The following is an 18,480-nucleotide window of genomic DNA, read 5'->3' as shown; positions in this document are numbered from 1 at the left end:
GCAAGTTGGTATTTACTTTCCATTGAAAGGGCGATAGCCAAACTACGTCTTGATGATGAGGATTTTAAGAACTCCTATCCAAATCAATCTAGTAAGACAATCCAATTGGCTAAACGCTAAAAAAATGCTGACATACGAAAATTAAAGTCAGCCCATCTCTCAGCAGTAGAGTATAAGACAGCAAAAAAGGTAATTTGCAATATCTATTGCAATAAATGCCTAAATTACAAATGTCATTTGCACATCTTAATGAACCAGAGGATGATTGTGAACTTATGTCGCAATGACAGACGCTCCAAGTGGGCCATGCTTAGGGCAGATACAAATACGCTCAACCCCGATCGGACCTCCAACATATCCCCTGATACTTGGTCCTTGTTCTTTAAGCGCAAATTCCAGTTACCCATTATGTTCAACAGCAACACGATGACGAGGCCAGGCACTCCATTATTACCGACATCATCATGGTCAATTGAGGATATAGAGTGCGCAATTCCTGCTCTGAACTACTCAAAAGCTGCTGGACCTGATGGCATACCGCTGTGTGTAATTAAGCGTAATCTGCAGCTTTGAGCTCAGATTCTAAAGCCCCAATTTGACTACATCTTCTTAACATCCAATATTCCTCCTTCTTGGTTATGCTCTATAATTGTACCACTATACAAAAAGGGTCCAAGAACTGACCCGAATAACTTTTGGCCTATAGCCCTAATAGATGCAGTGGCCAAAGTTTTTGCTATAGTGTTGCTTCGAGACCTTCATGCCCATTTGAAACAATACAATATTCTATCCCGATTTCAAATTGGCTTCTGGGCCCGGATGGGCACTACACTAAATGCAACATTGATGGCTCACCTCCTTGCTAAAGCAAAAGTTCCCTACACAGGACCCTTGTATATGGCCTTAATCAATCTGACAGCAGCTTTTGATTGTATGGTGCGGGACTTGCTATGGCAAAAATGGCCCAGATGGGAATCCCTAGTCATCTAATATTCCTAATTGCCAAATTACACCAAAATACTTCCTATCTGGTAAGGGTGAATAAAATAGGGGTGACCACCAATCCTATACCAACTGAGGTCGGGGTTAAGCAGGGTTGCAACTTAGCGGCAACCCTGTTCAACCGCTATCTCTGCGGTATTAATTAAATTTGGGCCAATGAAATCAGTTATCCTGCAAGGCTGGGTCTCTTAAAGATCCATTGGCACGCCTTTGCAGACGATATCTTGATTTTTGATCAAACGCCATTTGGCTTGCAAACCAAATTGACCTTATTTGCCTCCTACTCCAGAACCCATAATCTATAATTTAACGCAGCAAAGTCTTGGAATTTTTATCTTTAGAAATGTAAATATGAGTTCCTGCTCCTGGAAATGGACTATTGATAATACATCAATCACATATGCAGCCACTATCTAGTATTTAGGGCATCAAATAGCTGTCACCAATGCGATTGCAACGTGGAAGGAAGAATTTAACAAAAAGGCAAAACACCTTTCCACGCAAATGCTTATGGTTTAGATCAAATACTGCACATTTTCCTTAGTTCCTCTAATAGAATTTTATATGCTAAAAGTTGAGGCAATAATTCTATATGCTTTGGACATGTGTCTTTTAGACAGTGATAATATTCTTGACCAAAAACAAGGAGGCCTTTTGAAGGGGGTGTTGCGATTAGCCAAGTCTACACCGAATGCTGTACTTAGGCAGGAGCTGGGCCTTATTTCTTTATAAACTCGATTCCATTGGCGGCTTTTGTCCAACCTAGCAAAAATGTTATTCCCACCAGTAAACTCCTTATATGAGCACTTAGGAACAATGATAGTTGCTCGCAATCCTCCATCAATAGGCCGTAGGCCGTTGATGAACCCCTTCCAAACGGCCAGCTGTATATATTGCATTGCTCACTGCTGTCACTTACCTGTACCTATTGCCCATCTGTAGATATGTATACCTCCCTGTTTATTACTTTTACTATGTATTCGTATAATTTCTGTCCTTGTTGTTGTAACTAAGCCTTGCAATCTCTTGTAAATGCTGCGCACTGATACATGAGGGTATGACCGCGCATTACAAATAATAAAACAAACAAACAAACAATAGCAAAATACTATGATAGGATAATGCTCTTACTAGCTGAGATAGCTCTTACTCCAATAGATCTGGAATTTCGACTTGCACATGTCAAGAAATGACTTTTGGACCATGATTGGAGCAAGACCTTAATACGATTGAATCTCTGAAATCTTTGTTTTGTTTTATTCATATTTATATAGCGTGCAACAGTCCGAGGACATCGTGGCACTTGTTACGGTACAAATCCTAGTTACATAGTCATTAGCAATATATATGCACGGTACAGAATAGTTATATAGTCATTGGTAGCATATGTACAGGTTACAGTAAATTTATACATTTGTATTATATTACAATAAGGATGGCAGGAGTATATAAAGAAGCTTCTTTATAAGCTTCTTATAAAGAAGTCGCAAAGTTCTGTACCAAGCTCCAGCCTCGTAAGTTGTATTTGGTACAATTTCCATGCAATAAAGCACGGGACATCTATCTAAGATTTAAACGAAATCAGATGTTATCCCCGGAAAGAATCAAGAGATGGTATTCACAAACTTGTCTTAATGTTGTTAGCAACTGCAGATTTTGCAAAGGTGTCACTCAGTTAGAGACCATCAAGCACTTAGTGACATATTGTGCACATTTTGAAATTGATTGTATCAAAATAATTGGAACTGAACGAATGGATGGGACGGTATTTGTAAGGGAATGGTTCGGGATGACATGTATACGGGGTATCTGTGTAAAGTCTATCCTGTTCCTGTCTCGGCTTCTTACAATCATAAATGTGGAACTGGAAAAGAAGATGTTAAATATGGAGGAAGGTTGAATATTCTGTTCGGAGCAATGGTGATATACCAGCAAATTCGATATAGATATTGTATTGTTTTGTTTTGTGATCTGGAACAAATGAATAGTGCCAGTTGAAATGATAATATATCAGGAAATGTTGATATATATATTTTTTGTGATTTAGGATATAGATACTGTCTTGAGATCTTGAATACATGAATAGTAGTTTTACTACAATAATCCTGTTTATATGCTGGAAATATAAATATGGCGACGTTGTGATAGCCGGTATAGATGAAAGAGAACTTTTTAACAAATAGAATGCAAATGTGTTTTTGTAAATTTTTGAAATGTATCATAAAGACAATGTTGTAAAAGTTTGTTGATCAAACTAAAAACAACGGTTTGAATAAAAAAAAAAAGTAAGTGTCCCTTATTGCCCTCTTTCAACCTTGGTAGCCCCTGTACCTTCACAACGGCTTTGTCAGGATTAGCTCCATTAAGCGAGCTTTGCCTACCCAAAAGAAACATCCTTTCTCCATTAACGAACTTGGAAATATTCGTACCAGCGTCCCGCAATCTGCACTGCCATATCAAGATGTCTTCGATGCCAAAGGAGCAGATGTATTGCCACCTCATTGTCCCTATGACTGCCCTATCGATTTAGTTCCTGGGGCCAAAATCCCGAATGGAAGGGTGTATACTTTAACCGCCAAAGAAGACATCATCTTGAAGGAATATATCGATAAGGCACTCAGTACGGGTTTTATCCGCCCGTCACGGTCCCCAGCGGCTTCGCCTATGTTCTTTGTACCAAAGAAAGAGGGGGACCTCCATCCTTGCATCGATTATCGTGAGTTAAATGCAGTCACTGTCCGGAATCAATACCCTGTACCCCTTATTTCAGTCCTCTTAGATCAGTTAGGCAATTCCAAGATATTCACGAAGTTGGATTTGAGGGGGGCTTACAACCTTGTTAGAATGCATTCAGTGGACGAATGGAAGACCGCTTTCAATACAAAATACAGTCTTTATGAGTATTGTGTCATGCCGTTTGGGCTATGCAATGCCCCAGCTACTTTTCCGCATTTTATCAATGATGTCTTTCGAGACGTATTGGACACCTATGTGGTGGTCTATCTAGACGACGTCCTCATTTATTCTCCATCTATTCAAACCCACATCAAGCACGTATCTGCTGTTCTCCAATGATTTAGAGACAATCATTTGTACACCAAACTAGAGAAATGCGTGTTCCATATTACTTCTATCGAGTTCTTGGGTTATAACATCACAAATAAGGGAGTACAAATGAGTGACACCAAGGTCAAGGCTGTTTTGGAGTGGCCGATACCGTCTAACCTCAAACAGCTGCAATCATTCCTTGGATTTGCACATTTTTACCGGCACTTCATTAGGTCCCTTTCTAGCATCGTTGCCCCTCTTACGTCTCTGACCATTTTGAAGCACCCATTTTGTTGGAATCCCACAGCCCAGAAGGCCTTTGAGCTACTCAAGTCCTCTTTTACCACCGCTCCTGTTTTGATGCACCCATACCCTGATCTAATTTTTGTGGTAGAGGCGGATGCCTCTGACATCCCTATCAGTGCTATCCTTTCACAGGAGTGTAAAAAAAAACGGGGAGCTTCATCCAGTGGCTTTTCATCCCAGGAAACCCACCACCTATGAAACTAATTACACTATTACAGAAAAATAACTCTTGGCCATTCGGGACGCTTTCCTGGTATGGCGTCATCACCTATTAGGGACTGCTCTACCGGTTCAAGTGTTTACGGATCACCAAAATCTTTTGGCATTGCAGTCAGTGAAGTGCACCACCGCCAGACATGCCTGTTGGCATGAATTCTTTTCCATGTACCATTTCCAAGTGACCTACAGACCCGGTTCTCGACATTCCAAAGCAGATGCACTCTCCCGATTGCATAGTGTCTCTATGCGTCCTGTGGACAAACGTACCGTTCTCCTCCCTACTCAGGTAGTCTGTGCATGTGGGATACAAACCCCCTTACGTTCTGCCCTACTACAATGGGCTAAGGCCAATCAACAAACCATCCACTATTTGAATCTAATGCTGCTTAGTGGTATTCCCTACCATAACAGAATGGTTTATCTCCCCGACTCCGGAACCCGCACTATTGCCATGCATTGGTGTCATGACACCAAGTTTGCAGCTCATCCGGGGGGGGTCGGAAAACTCTGGAAATGTTACGGCGTTGGTGTTGGTGGCCTCAGATGTCTAAGGAGGTTTTGGATTACGTAGCATCATGTGCCATTTGCGCTCAATGTAAGGTCGTTCCATCGAAACCCATCTGCTTATTACGACTACTGCCGATTCCTGGAGAGCTTTGGGTCATGATCTCGATGGATTTCATAGTCTAGTTACCTTGTGTTCATGGTCATGATACTGTGTGGGTCGTTGTCGAATATTATACTAAGTTAGCCCTTTTCATTCCTTGTAAGGGACTCCGTATGGCACCTGTTTTGGCTAAACTCTTCTTGCACCATGTTTTCAGGCTCTTTGGTCTTCCCCATGTTATTATTTCGGATCGTGGATCACAATTCAGGTCCCGTTTTTGACGTGCTCTGGCCACATCCTTGGGTATCGAGGACCGTTTTTCCGCCGCATATCATCCCCAGACGGATGGACAAACAGAGAGGCTAAATGCTACTCTGGAGCAGTACCTACGATGCCTTAACTTGCAACATCAAGAATCCTGGTTGTCTTTGCTAGACATGGCAGAGTTTGCATACAATAACTCCCTCCATAATGCCACAGGAACCTCACCCTTTTTTTACACTGTATGGGCGGCATCCACGCACCCTTCCAATTCAACCAGTCCCGTCTGCCTCCAGCCCAGCTGCCAGTGCGTGCGTACGTGATCTGGCCAAAATTCGAGATAAGGTCACATCTCAACTACAGAAGGCTAAGTTGCAGCAGAAGGCACAGGCGGACTCCCATAGGACTTCCGCACCCACATATAAGGTGGGCTCCAGGGTTTGGTTGGCGACTCAGAATCTACAAATTCCCGGATGTCGTTTCCTTCTCCCACGTTTTGTTGGCCCTTATTGGGTTACTGACGTCATCAACCCTGTAGCGGTACGTTTGGACCTACCGGATAATTGACATATCCATCCGGTCTTTCATGTATCCTTACTGAAACCTTGTCTTCCTTCTGCTAGATTGCCCTTGCGCCCCTCTCTGATCAACGTACAAGGATCCAATGAATACGAAGTGAGCCACATCCTGGATACCAGGGTCCGTAGGGGGGTTCGACTTTACTTAGTGGATTGGAAGGGTTACGGCCCAGAGGACAGAACCTGGGAACCTGCAGGTAACAATCACGCCCCTCTATTCCTTGCTAATTTTTGGTCCAAAAGAGGGAGGCTTCCTTTGAGGAGGGGAACTGTCAGGATTAGCTCCAGTAAGTGAGCTTTGCCTACCCCAAAGAAACATCCTTTCTTCATTAACAAACCTGGAAATATTCATACCAGCGTCCCGCAATCTGCACTGCCTTGTTTTCGCTTTCATCCTCCCAGAACACATGCTGCCAAGTTGCCATGGCGACTGTGGCGTCCTCTCCATGTGCGCAATGTTATCGCGCCCCGGAGAGGAGGAGCCAAGTGAGGTTGTGGCCACCATTCATAAACGCTTCCGGGTTGCCGCACTCGATGCTCCTGATTTCGTTTTGAATCACGGCTAACGCTCTTGTTCAATTTTTCGTGTTCCTGCATTTTGACCCTTCTTACTCATACCCTTGCTTCCCAGTGATTGGCCCCTATGTACCTGACCACGGCTTGTGTTTACTGACCTGTCTTTGCCTCCTGATTCCAATTCCTGTATTTGCTCGCACGATGCTGACCTCGGAATGTTTTGACCATTCTATTGCCTCAGGACTGATACCTCGTTGCTCCGCTGCCAACAGAACTTGTCTGGTCATCATATCATCTCATCCAAAGAACACTGCATCTGCTATTCACTGCTTTTGACCGGGAGGTCTGGAAACTGCCGGTTTCTCTCAGGAAATCTACAACATGTGCTGAAGCTGACTTACTGCATTGCTCCTCCTCACCTCAGCATTTGTCATTTGTGAAACCAGTCGCATTGCATCAAGTTATCAACACCCCATTTCAAGTTGTGGGCACTACTTACCACACCCACACTGCCTTGAGTGAACCTGCATTACCCATACACTATAGCACATGAACTAGAGACTGCTACTTCCTTGCGCTCAGGTCGATAAGCGTCCTCGTTTCGTCGGGGTAGGTCCTGGACTAGAGACTGCTGATTCCGCCTAGGCGGCCTCGTGCCGTTGTGTATTAGGGATAGGCTGGGTTGTGCAGAGTTCCTCGGTAGTACCTCCTTTATTCCCCCACCTTGGTAAGTCAACCTTTATTTATCTCTCGAGTCATGTTGATGTAATAACCTTCTGCCCTTGTCTCTTGAATTTCTGTTATATAGTCTTCTTGTTCCTAGGAAGATAGTCTCTGATTTAAGTTTTTTTTAATTTTCTACAGTCAACGATATCCGTGTCCTTCGACAGCTGGTGCAGTGTTCCCATCTTTTGACTAATTGATTCCTTTGTAGTTTATGGGGTTGCTTTTGGTATTCTTGTTCAGAGAGGAATTGCCATAGCATTCCGGTGCTGGACTGCCCATGTGGGCGGGACAAAGACTGATATGCAAATGGGTATTTCCCATCTGTGAAAGGTACAGTGAGCAAAAAGCGTGTGCTGCAAACTCTCATCTCAGAACAGGTTATCATGCCATGTTCTTTCTAGAGAGGAGCGCCTGCTACCTTTTTGAAATATTTGCAAGGAACTTGGGGCTGGTCACCCTGAGTTACCTGGGGGCAACCAGACGTGTACTCCCTGCTCACTGTGCTCAGAGAGGCAAAGCTTCACGTCACTAATGAGGCCCAACAAGGCTGAAACACGTGTATGGGGTTGCTTTTGGTACTCTTGTTCAGAGAGGAATTGCCATAGCATTTTGGTGCTGGACTGCCCATGTGGGCGGGACAAAGACTGATATGCAAATAGTTATTTTCCATCTGTGAAAGGTACAGTGAGCAAAATGCGTGTGCTGCAAACTCTCATCTCAGACAGGTTATCATGCCATGTTCTTTCTGGAGAGGAGCGCCTGCTACCTTTTTGAAATATTTGCAAGGAACTTGGGGTTGGTCACACTGAGTTACCTGGGGGCAACCAGACGTGGACTCCCTGCTCACTGTGCTCAGAGAGGCAAAGCTTCACCTCACTGATGAGGCCCAACAAGACTCAAACACGTGTATGGGGTTGCTTTTGGTACTCTTGTTCAGAGAGGAATTGCCATAGCATTTCGGTGCTGGACTGCCCATGTGGGCGAGACAAAGACTGATATGCAAATGGATATTTCCCATCTGTGAAAGGTACAGTGAGCAAAAAGCGTGTGCTGCAAACTCTCATCTCAGAACAGGTTATCATGCCATGTTCTTTCTGGAGAGGAGCGCCTGCTACCTTTTTGAAATCCTTCGTAGTTTATCTTGGAAATACAAAGGGACACATTGGTAGAAGAACTCAACGGCTACTCTTCAGTTCTTCTACCAGACTGCCTGATCAGGTCCTGACATATCCTGATAGGTTTCCAGGTCTCTCCTGACGGTCTTGGGGTCTTTGGAAGTCTTCTCTGGACTTCCTGCTTGCTCTCCCTTGCTCATACGGCTTGCCGTGGCCTTGTGAGCTGTGGTGGCTCTGCAGCATCTTAGCTTTTTGCGGGTTGCGCTTCTCCAGACCTCTGCACTTTGCCGCTGCCTCGCTCTTCTGAACACCTGTCTTCTCCAACTCTGTGGTCGGTCCATTCTTGGCGGACCGGAGTGAGACAACTCTGCCTGTGGTGCAGCGTCCCGGAGACCAGTCTCCTCAGATTCTCGCTCCCACTGGATTGAGTCTCCTGGTTCCTCCAGGGAGGGCTTGTATAATTGGTAAGTCCTTACTGTATTCTTATTTTCCTTGTAGTTGAAAGACTAGACAGTGCAGTCAAGTTCTTGCTCAGACTCTTTCTTGTTCTGTGTCTCCTCCTCATCTCAGTACTGGTGAAGTAGGTTTCCCTTGGGTAGTCTCCACTCTTCTTTGTCACAGTGGAAGTTAGGTATGTTTCCCTTGGGTGGTTCTTACTCTCCCTCGTCTCAGTAGGAGTTGGGTATGCTTCCCTTGGGTAGTCACTACTCTTCCTTCTCTCAGTGGAAGTTAAGGATGGTTGCCTTTTACAAACATACATGGTAGTGTGTGGTATGGAGGTGAAGTGCATAGATGTTCGACTTCGTGCGCCCCTTTGGTCTCTTTGGGATCGCTGGAGGCGGATTGGAGTATCCTCAGTCCCACCAACGATGCGTCGCTACTCTCCAATACGAGCGCTACGTGAGTTCTTGACTTTCTATACTTTCAAGCCTATATTGCCTTTATGCTTGATCTAACCTTCTGTTTCCCATCCACAGCGCTCCCTCGCTTGGTGAGCTCCCTCCATGCTTTCCGAAGCAAGTCTAATGCTCATTTCCCCGGATGCGAATACGTCACTTAGCAACGGTACATCCATAGCCTCGCTCTTTCCATTAGAACGCTTGCAGCCCCTCGACTGTATCACTGACCTTTCCCTTGTCTGTAGACCTGATCACAATCAGAGCAATCCCTAGCGCCATCAGCAAATCCACACAGTCTGATTCTGCTAAATCTTTGTTCTGTAACACGACGGTAGGACTCTGCCCCTTCTTCTTCCTTGGCGTTCTCTCTGCTTTTCTTCTTACCCACGTTCCTTTTCTGACACACAGATTGAAAGCGCTCTCCCTCCTCTTCGAGACTACACCAACTGGGCTCCATTTCCGATCTCCTAGGAGAGCAGTCTCCATGTGAAACCTCATAGGGTAATTTCGGTAATAACACTGTTTGTTGTATGTGCTTGTGACCCACATCATTCTAACTGTTCTGTCTCTGTTACTCAGAGCGCCATCACTGTGATTATACTTGACTATTCCCTCTGCTCCATGGCCACTGACACACTCCAGATTCCAGAGCTGAAGACACCATCAGAGTAGGGGTTTCTTCCCCAGAGGGTTTCCCTGAGGTGTCTGTGTTTCCCATCGCTGTTGTCCAGTGTGGGAGATGCAGGGGCATTGGGGGAATTTCTCAGAGCATCAAGTTGCCTCTTCTGATCCAGGTTAGTGCCTTACAACTACTGATCCATCGATATTGCAATCTAGCCATAACAATAGAGTAGGGTGGTGCATTAAGGATCGATGTGAGGTTGGAATACTGCATTCTTCCCGGAAAGTCGCCCCTAGTCCCATAGGGGGATCCCTCCCCATGGGATCTGCCCACTGAGTACCACCCCCAGGGGGACTATCGGGTAGCAGCCTTACCTGCCTGGTGTCATGGGAAGGGCCTCCCCCTAGGGGGGAACGGACAACATCCAAGGATTGGTCACAGTACCCATTCATAAGTATCAGGGCACGGAGAGCCAGCTGCGCACTTCTGCAGCTACCCCAGATGAGGGACACCTCAGGCAGTCCCTGCCATCTCATACGGTGGAGAGGTTGGTTTTCCAGGTTCTCCAGTTTCCTGTGCCAGTCCTGCTTCTTCATTACAGCACCTCGGCTAGGGAGTCTTTCAGGGCCCCAGAATCCAACAGGTGCCCCGATAACACAGCTCAACAGGGGGCATTCAGTCACTTGTCACTAGGCCTCTGGTCGCTGCCCTTTTCCTCTGCAAGAACCGCTCCCTTGTTGCAGCGCATCGGCAAGGAAGTCCCTTGTGGCCCTGCAGCTTAACAGGAGCCCCTATCTCACAGCCCTGCAGGGAACCTTCAGTGCAGCCCCTGCCCTTGTCGCCGGGTCTCCGGTCTCACCCCTTTCCCTCTATCAGGCACCACAGGCACCAGGAGAGCTGTCAGCTCCTCTGGGTCCCTGCCTCGTGATGTGGTCAAAGATGATGGCCAGAGGAACAGTTGCTTGCTGCTCCCCATCTGCTCACTTGCTATGAAGGAGGGGAGCGATGACTTCCATTTCAGTGCCAGGATGGTTTTGGAGGCTTCCCAAGATGGTTCCACTCCCTCCCGCCATTCCGTTAAGTATTTTAGACTGATTTTGAATAGGGCTTTGGGTGCTCCACACAGAGCTGAGGGGATTCACATCCTCTCCATGCGGCTGAAAGCCATGCTCTGTGACCCCATGAACTTGAGTTGGCAAGGGAGTCTCTCTGGTATTGTTTTCCTATAGGGCTGCAGCTGTGGGTTGCTGTTCTCTCACCATACTCTTTAACTTGTTTCTGTGGGTTAGCTGGGATGGTTTTCTTCCATCGGCCTACTGGACTTTATATGTGAGGTGGGACATGACCTCTGTGATGACACATGGCCCATGTCACCTGGCTAGTAATTTGTTTTGAGTGGTGGGGAGCAGCAGCATTACTTCGTCCCAGATTTGAAGAGTTCATAGTTTGGTGACCAAAGTTTAGGCTTTTTCTCTCGGCCAGCCTGGGATGCTTGAAGATGAATTCTTACCAGGCATCGTACCTTTTCCATGTATTTCCTGGTATTTTGTACCATGGGGCAATCGCTGGTCTGTCGATCATCGGGCTTGTTCCACTCTTCCATAATGATAATGAGTACATTCCTTAGGTTCTGGCTGTACACCAACTCAAAAGGAGATAATCCAATGGATGATTGGGGTGTCTTCATTGCAGTAAAACGAACCTGTGGGATTAAATTGTCCAATTATTTTCTCATCCTCTGTGACCAGTTGTCTCAATGATGCGCTTCAGGGTTTGGATAACCTCTCAACCAGCCAGTCCGTTTGAGGATGATGCACCAATGTTCTAAGGGTCTTGATCTTCATGAGATATGTCATATCACCCATTGGTTTGAATTTGCTGCCCTGGTCTCTAGTATTTCTGTTGGTAAGCCAACCCTTGTGAATAACTGAATGAGTACTTTGAGTGTAGCTTTAGTGCTTTTGCGTTTTAAGGGAAAAGCCACAAGATATCTATTAGTGCATCTAATATGAAAAGAATGTACTTATTCCCTGCCATGGGTCCACACAATATCCATACCAATGCAAGTCTTTGGGCAGATAGGACAGATGGTGCAGAACATTGTGCATACACACCAGGCCAATAGAATCAGCTGAGTACTGTGAGAAACCTGAAGGTGTCTCCCGGACTAGTCCCCGGGGATCTGTCATCCAGGTGGCCAGGACGCGGCCATCGCTATTGGAACTAGTTCCTGGGGTGGACCAGTGAGGGAGGATCACCTGGATGGGGGTCCTCGGGAGTGGAAGTGGGACACCGATGGGTCAGATGCGGTATCCCCTCCTTATAATACCTTTTCCCCAGCCTACCAGCAATAGCCAGCGTGTGTTGCAGCAGATGGCAACAGTACATGGAGCATGCCTACGCTGATAAGCCGGACCGAGAGAAATGCCTGCTACCGTGGTACCGCCCTTGACTCCAGATACAAGAAAAGCCAAGCAGTTCATCACAGCCAGTGAGTCGAGGGGAGACCGATAAGAAACCCGAGCTGTGTTGAACGAAAGTCATAAAGTGGTAAATTGAGAGAAGTTCAAAGGACTGTAAACTGTTAAGGGAAAGCCAGCTGTGAAGGCTTGTGAATGCCACAGGTGAAAAGGGCATAGTGAACCCGATGGACGGACGCTGATCTTCGAAAGGGGTCTGAGCCCGGAAGAGAGGGACCCAGGGGTGAAAAGTCCTCACCCAATGTACATTTGAAAAGGAACTTTTTATTTATTATTTTGACCGCATCAGATCTGCTGAGGCAAGAGACTTTTTGTATAAAAGAGAATTAACCATTGAAGGTCCTGGTAGCTCAAAACAGAACTGCCATCTCATGCTGTGAAAGCTCGAGAGTGTGCTGTGCTCAGGAGTCCCACCTTGTCCTGTGCTCAAAAAACGTGGGGAAGGGAGACACCCCGGCTACCACATCTTGATTTATTATTTGTGAACACTTCTTTCTTTCTTGTGAATCCTATCCCACAGTCCTTTTGTTATTTAGTTGTAAGGATTGGCAATAGGATTTGTTTGTATAGGGGCTTTTATTTTGACAAGACGCCACTAGGACGGCCTTATTATTATTTGATGGTCGTAGCTTGCTCCCATCTTAGATTTAGGTTTAGATTAGGCGGTTTTCCAACCTGCACCTACAGTTTAATAAACACCCTTGAACTGTGATCACCTGTGTCTGTCTTTACTGTTGCCACCACCACCATGAGTTCCTTACAGTACGTTCGTCTGCATTTTCTGTAGGCCCATATGTCATATTGAAGTGGGCTAGCTCAAGCATCCCCTTTAGGAACTGCTTGAGGTGTAAGATCGGGTGATAATGGGTGCCCTCCACCTCAGGTGCCCACTCTATGCAGGAGTACCTTACTGATGAGGAAATGTGTGTTGGGAGGGTCTTCAGGATTTTTCTTTCTTCTACGGACACCAAGTTTTTCCTAGCTTGTTCCAGAAGAGGATCCATTCTCTGGGCGGGTGCATATTCCACTGATGCAGAGCCTGGGACTCCTTACTAAATGGAGTCTCCCCTCTTTCACACTGTTATTTTGCCAACCTGGCTTTGTCCCTCTCGGTGTCCTTGAGATTTTCCACTTCCTTTCCTGGAACTGATATTTTGTAACACATCGATTGGGCTATCGGCCGGCCTGGGTTTTATGACATAAACGAGATTCCACAGGTTAAAAAGGACTACCTTTGGCTTGCCTCTGTAGTCTGTATCAATGACTCCAGCTACAGAAAATGTGTGTGGGCCAATCCTGACTTGGGAGCGATCCATGCATATGTTCCTTCCAGTACCTCTACCCGCAACATGGTCTTGATTAGAGCCTTGCCACTTAGAACCGCCACCCCCTCATCTCCATACAGGTCTCATCCCATGGCCCTTGAAGTCGCTCTAGTTGGAACTTTGGCAGTCTTGATCAGTCATAGTCACCTTAACATCTCCTGTGGCTATGTTTGTTCGATCTTTATATATCAGAGTCTGAACAATCCCATGATTACACCATGTGTCACAGATGGCTTCAAGAATACACCAACTCTCTGAAAAGGTTGAAGGGTATTTATTATGAAAACCAAGTGGTTCTACTTAAGGATCATCCCCCACTCTCTCGTCTTCCCTTGTGCTTGTCCCTCCCTAGCACAGACCTCACTAATCTCCAGGATGGTTACTAGAAATCAGTAATCCCTACTATATAGTACCTGAATGGCTAATGTTGAGGACCTAAAGTAACAACGTTATCTAACTGACTGCCTCCGGGTCTTCTAGGTGCATCCTTGCCTGGAGTCGCACAACAACTGCAATGTTCTAAGGACCAGGAATTTGTACCTTCCAACCATCGAGGTCTCAATTGTCCTTCTCCTTCTCATACTTTCATATTCCTCAAAATAATGTTCCTACCTTCCTTTCTCGCCCTTTTCTTCCACCCACTACTTATCCTTTCTCTCTATCTCTCTCTCTCCCTCTACATTTCTCTCTATGTTCCTCCAATGCTATTCTATCCTTCCTCTACTCTCTACTACTATTCTCTACTCTTCTGTCCACTACTCTTCCCTCCTACTACTCTACCCTCTTTACCACTCTCTACTGCTCTCCTCTTCTATTACTCTCTTCACTCTCCCCTCCTGCTAATTGCTACTAATCTCCCCTCCTACTACACTATACTAATCTACCTTCTCTACACTCCCTTCCACTCCTCTTTCTCTCATATCCACCCTTCTTTCCTCTCCCAGTCACCCGGCTCAGTCAATCTCACATACTCTCCCACTAAGTCTCACTCATTACCTGAACCACAATACACACACTCTCCATCCCAAGTACCACTTTCACCAACAAATACCTCAACATAGAAAGTCTCTCTGCTAGTCACAGCCTTTCTCAGCTCCTCTGTCCTTCCCGCGTCTGATCTCTTGGTCCGCTCTCCTCCTTGACCTTTCCCAAACAACCCACATGCTCCCATTTCTATTCTTCCCTTTTTAGCCTCCTCCTCATCCTCCCATTGGTTCTCGGGCTCACCTGGTACCCAGAGCCAATCTCTGTCTTGGTCTACCCGATGGGCAGGGTTACACAAGTGAGAATCCATAAAGCACCCATTAAGCCCCACCCCCTTTTGAAACTCGGGTCCACTGGTGTTTGTCAATGGCGGCCTGGTGCAATAAATGTCAATATTAGAGTTCAGAATATTTATGCCGGCCCAGGTACGCTGTGCCATGTCGCTCAAGCTGTGCTCCTCCCCTTGCAACATGGAGGCATCCAGCAGACCCACACCAAGATGGCGGCAGACCACAGCATGACGTTTGTGTACAGCCACTTATAGCAGTTCCTCTTCTGACGCCCCTAACATCGCAACGCTTCTGAATCCAGTTTTTCCTGTGGATTCTGCTGCTGCCGCTCCACCTACCTTGCTTCCTGCTCCATCCCGCTTGCCTCCTTCCACTGCTGCTTCTGCCTTGTCTTGTCCTGAGCTTCCCTTTTTCCCTGCTTGGCCCTCCCTCTGAGCCCTTCTTCTACAGCCTTGTTTCCTGTCTGATACCTCTGAATATACTGCTATTCTGTCTCTGCATCACTTCCCCAGATCCTCCTCACTGAAGCTGTTATCTCCAGTGCTTTCTGCTCTCAACCAGCCTTCCACAAGGCTGCTGCTTCTACTCTACTTGCATTAGCCAGACTCGGTCAGCGTCTTCAGGTCATTTCCTTCTCAGGGATGTCCAGGGTTTGCCTTTGGGCTTTTTCCCAGGGGCTCTCTGCCCCCTCCGCCCCGGATGAAATTGACTCTCTGCCTTCAGCGCCAGGGTCGTTTCAGGGATGGGCCTCCCTTTCCTTCACAAGCCTTCCCCCAAAAGAAGGTAAGTGTTATTAGTTTAGTTTAGTTTAGTTTATTAGGTATACATATAACAAAACAAATGTTTTATATACCGAGATTACACATTATTACAGTATTAAAATACAAGATTATATACCAATTTACTAATAACTCACATTAAAAACACATTTGATTTCATACGACAGTCTTGAGGTACCCTACATAATTATACAATACAATGTAATATCAATACAATTTTCTTATAAAATGTCACCATAAAATAAATTAGATTAATGTCATTACCACTCATAAACAATGGCCACAGTGTCTCAATTTCGTCAGGATTAATGGTATTATTATATGACTTCATATGTTTGTATCGCAGTGCATACATACTATCACATACAATTAGCAAATGGTGTAGTGTCTCTGTGACATTATGGCCGCACAGTCGACAGAAACGCATGTCACGAGGAATACCCATTTGTGTTCCATGTGTTTCCAATGCCTCAGAAATATTAAATTTTAGTAACAAATATTGCTGCACTGTTTGAGGGCTCGGGTATGCATTAATATAACTAGGGAGTTTGCAACGTGATAAGCGCTCATTATAATAGATTCCACTAAATGTTTTTGTGGATAGGTTTATCATCTGCTGTTCATAGCAGACTTCCTTCAGTACATGCTTTAATTTTAACTTCATGAGGGGCATACTCATCAATCTATATGGGGAATTCTGGCAATCCCATTTGCTATGAAGTTTTTGTAGTTTGCCCATTATTCCAAATTTAGAGTTCTGCACTAGGCGCAAGTAGGCAACCATATATGCACCAATGATTGTGTCTATCTGGAGACGTTTCAGCTTCTCAAAGTTAATAACGCAATGGTTAACAAATACATAGGAGATTGCCACCAGATTAAGTTCAAGGTATATGTGTTCCGCACTTACACATTTGGGTAATCGAAGCAGCTTCCTAAGCAAACAAACTTCGAATTTTTCAACAAGTTTGATTAAATTATGGCCCCATATAACAATAGCATACAATAGGACTGCTCTTATCTTTGCAATATAAATTGTCAGTACTGCAGATACTGAATAACCACCATTACTTCCGATGAAAATGCTCAGCGCATTGGTAGATACCATGCACCGAGCTTGAAGCATAGACCAATGTGCCTTCCAAGTTAAGCGGTCATCTACAGTGATGCCAAGATATTTATAGGTATTTACTTGTTCTAAGATTTCACCATTCAGTGACCACACATATTTTTTAGGACATCTTTTTTTTGTGAAGACCATCACTTTACTTTTGTCTAGATTGATCTGTAAGCCGTTGTCGATACAATAGCTGCTTAGAGCATCTAGCATCAACTGAAGACCAGCCGGTGTATAATCAAGCAGTATTAGGTCGTCGGCATATGCCAACCATCCAAGAATCACCTCAGTGATCTTCACTGGGTTAGCTGCTGCTATACAGAAAGCTTTTCCCATGTCTGCAAGATACAAATTAAACAGTGTCGCTGCGACCATACACCCTTGTTTGACACCGCTAAAAGTCATCATAGAAGCTGACAATTTCCCTGCTGCATTCAAACGAATACGCACTGAAGTGTCAGAATGCAACAACATTAGCATCCTCAAGAGGCCAGGTGGAATGCCCCAATCAGACAGCTTTTTCCACAGTCTATTTCTCAGCACCGTATCGAACGCAGCAGAAAAATCAATAAATACACAATATACGTCAAGGTTGCGACGACTCCATGAATGTTCAACTGCGGTAGTTAGCAACAACTGCCCGTGCAAGGTGCCCGACTTAGCTCGAAATCCAATTTGATTGGGTGGAAGGATATTACATTCCGCAATCCACACAGTCAATTCTTGCAGAATAACCTTTGCAAATATTTTTGAAGACGTATCAAGCATTGCGAGCATCCTAAAATTGCTTGGGCAGTCCCATGCCCCTTTCTTATGGATAGTCAATATATGACTTGTCTGCCATGACTGAGGCACTACACCTGACACACCTATTTGGGTAAATAGGCGGTGTAATGCCATGGCCCAAAGCTCAGGCTGTTGTTTTAACAATATATTGCATACCCCATCGGGCCCTGCAGCTCTGGAATTTTTAAGCTTAGATATAATCAACATTATATCCAATATACTTGCATTACATACCCAAGGTTCGCCAGGGATAGCCAAAACCGTAACATGAGGGATCACCCTACCTAGGGTTTTGGCTATATGACATTGCCATTGTTCTTCCGATATACAATTAATAGATAATGGACGTTGTTTTGCATGATGGAGGAGTTGCCATATGCCAACAGAGTCATTCGACCTTGCCTTCTCAGCTATCTGTTGCCATAATCGGGCTCCACATAACAATTTATGGTTAGATAGCCATTTCTTAAATTTCTTTTTGGCATTTCTAATTTGGATCGAGATGCCCTCTGGATTGGGCTGAGCAGCATTATCCAATAGAGCTGCTTGGATTTCATTTCGCATCACTGTCTTAGCCTTACTAATTGCAACATCAAAACCCACCCGACACCTGACTTGCATATTAGATTTTTCACTCATGCCAACGTAACTGCGTCTAGCAGCCACTTTATTTTTAATTGTTGACATGGTATTAGAAAAATCGGACAGCATGTCAGCGGTGATGTTATCTCCTTCATACTTTGTTTGAATGAATCGCGGCAAAAGCATGGACACTACATCATTTGCCTTATCAATATTCCGTGGATGCCAATTAATGCGA

This window comes from Ambystoma mexicanum, chromosome 2p (genome assembly GCF_040938575.1).
Source record: "Ambystoma mexicanum isolate Mex_15411 chromosome 2p, UKY_AmexF1_1, whole genome shotgun sequence".
In the NCBI taxonomy this organism is placed as follows: Eukaryota; Metazoa; Chordata; class Amphibia; order Caudata; family Ambystomatidae; genus Ambystoma; species Ambystoma mexicanum.
The sequence above is the reverse complement of the archived record's forward strand: the minus strand, read 5'-3'. Positions refer to the sequence as shown.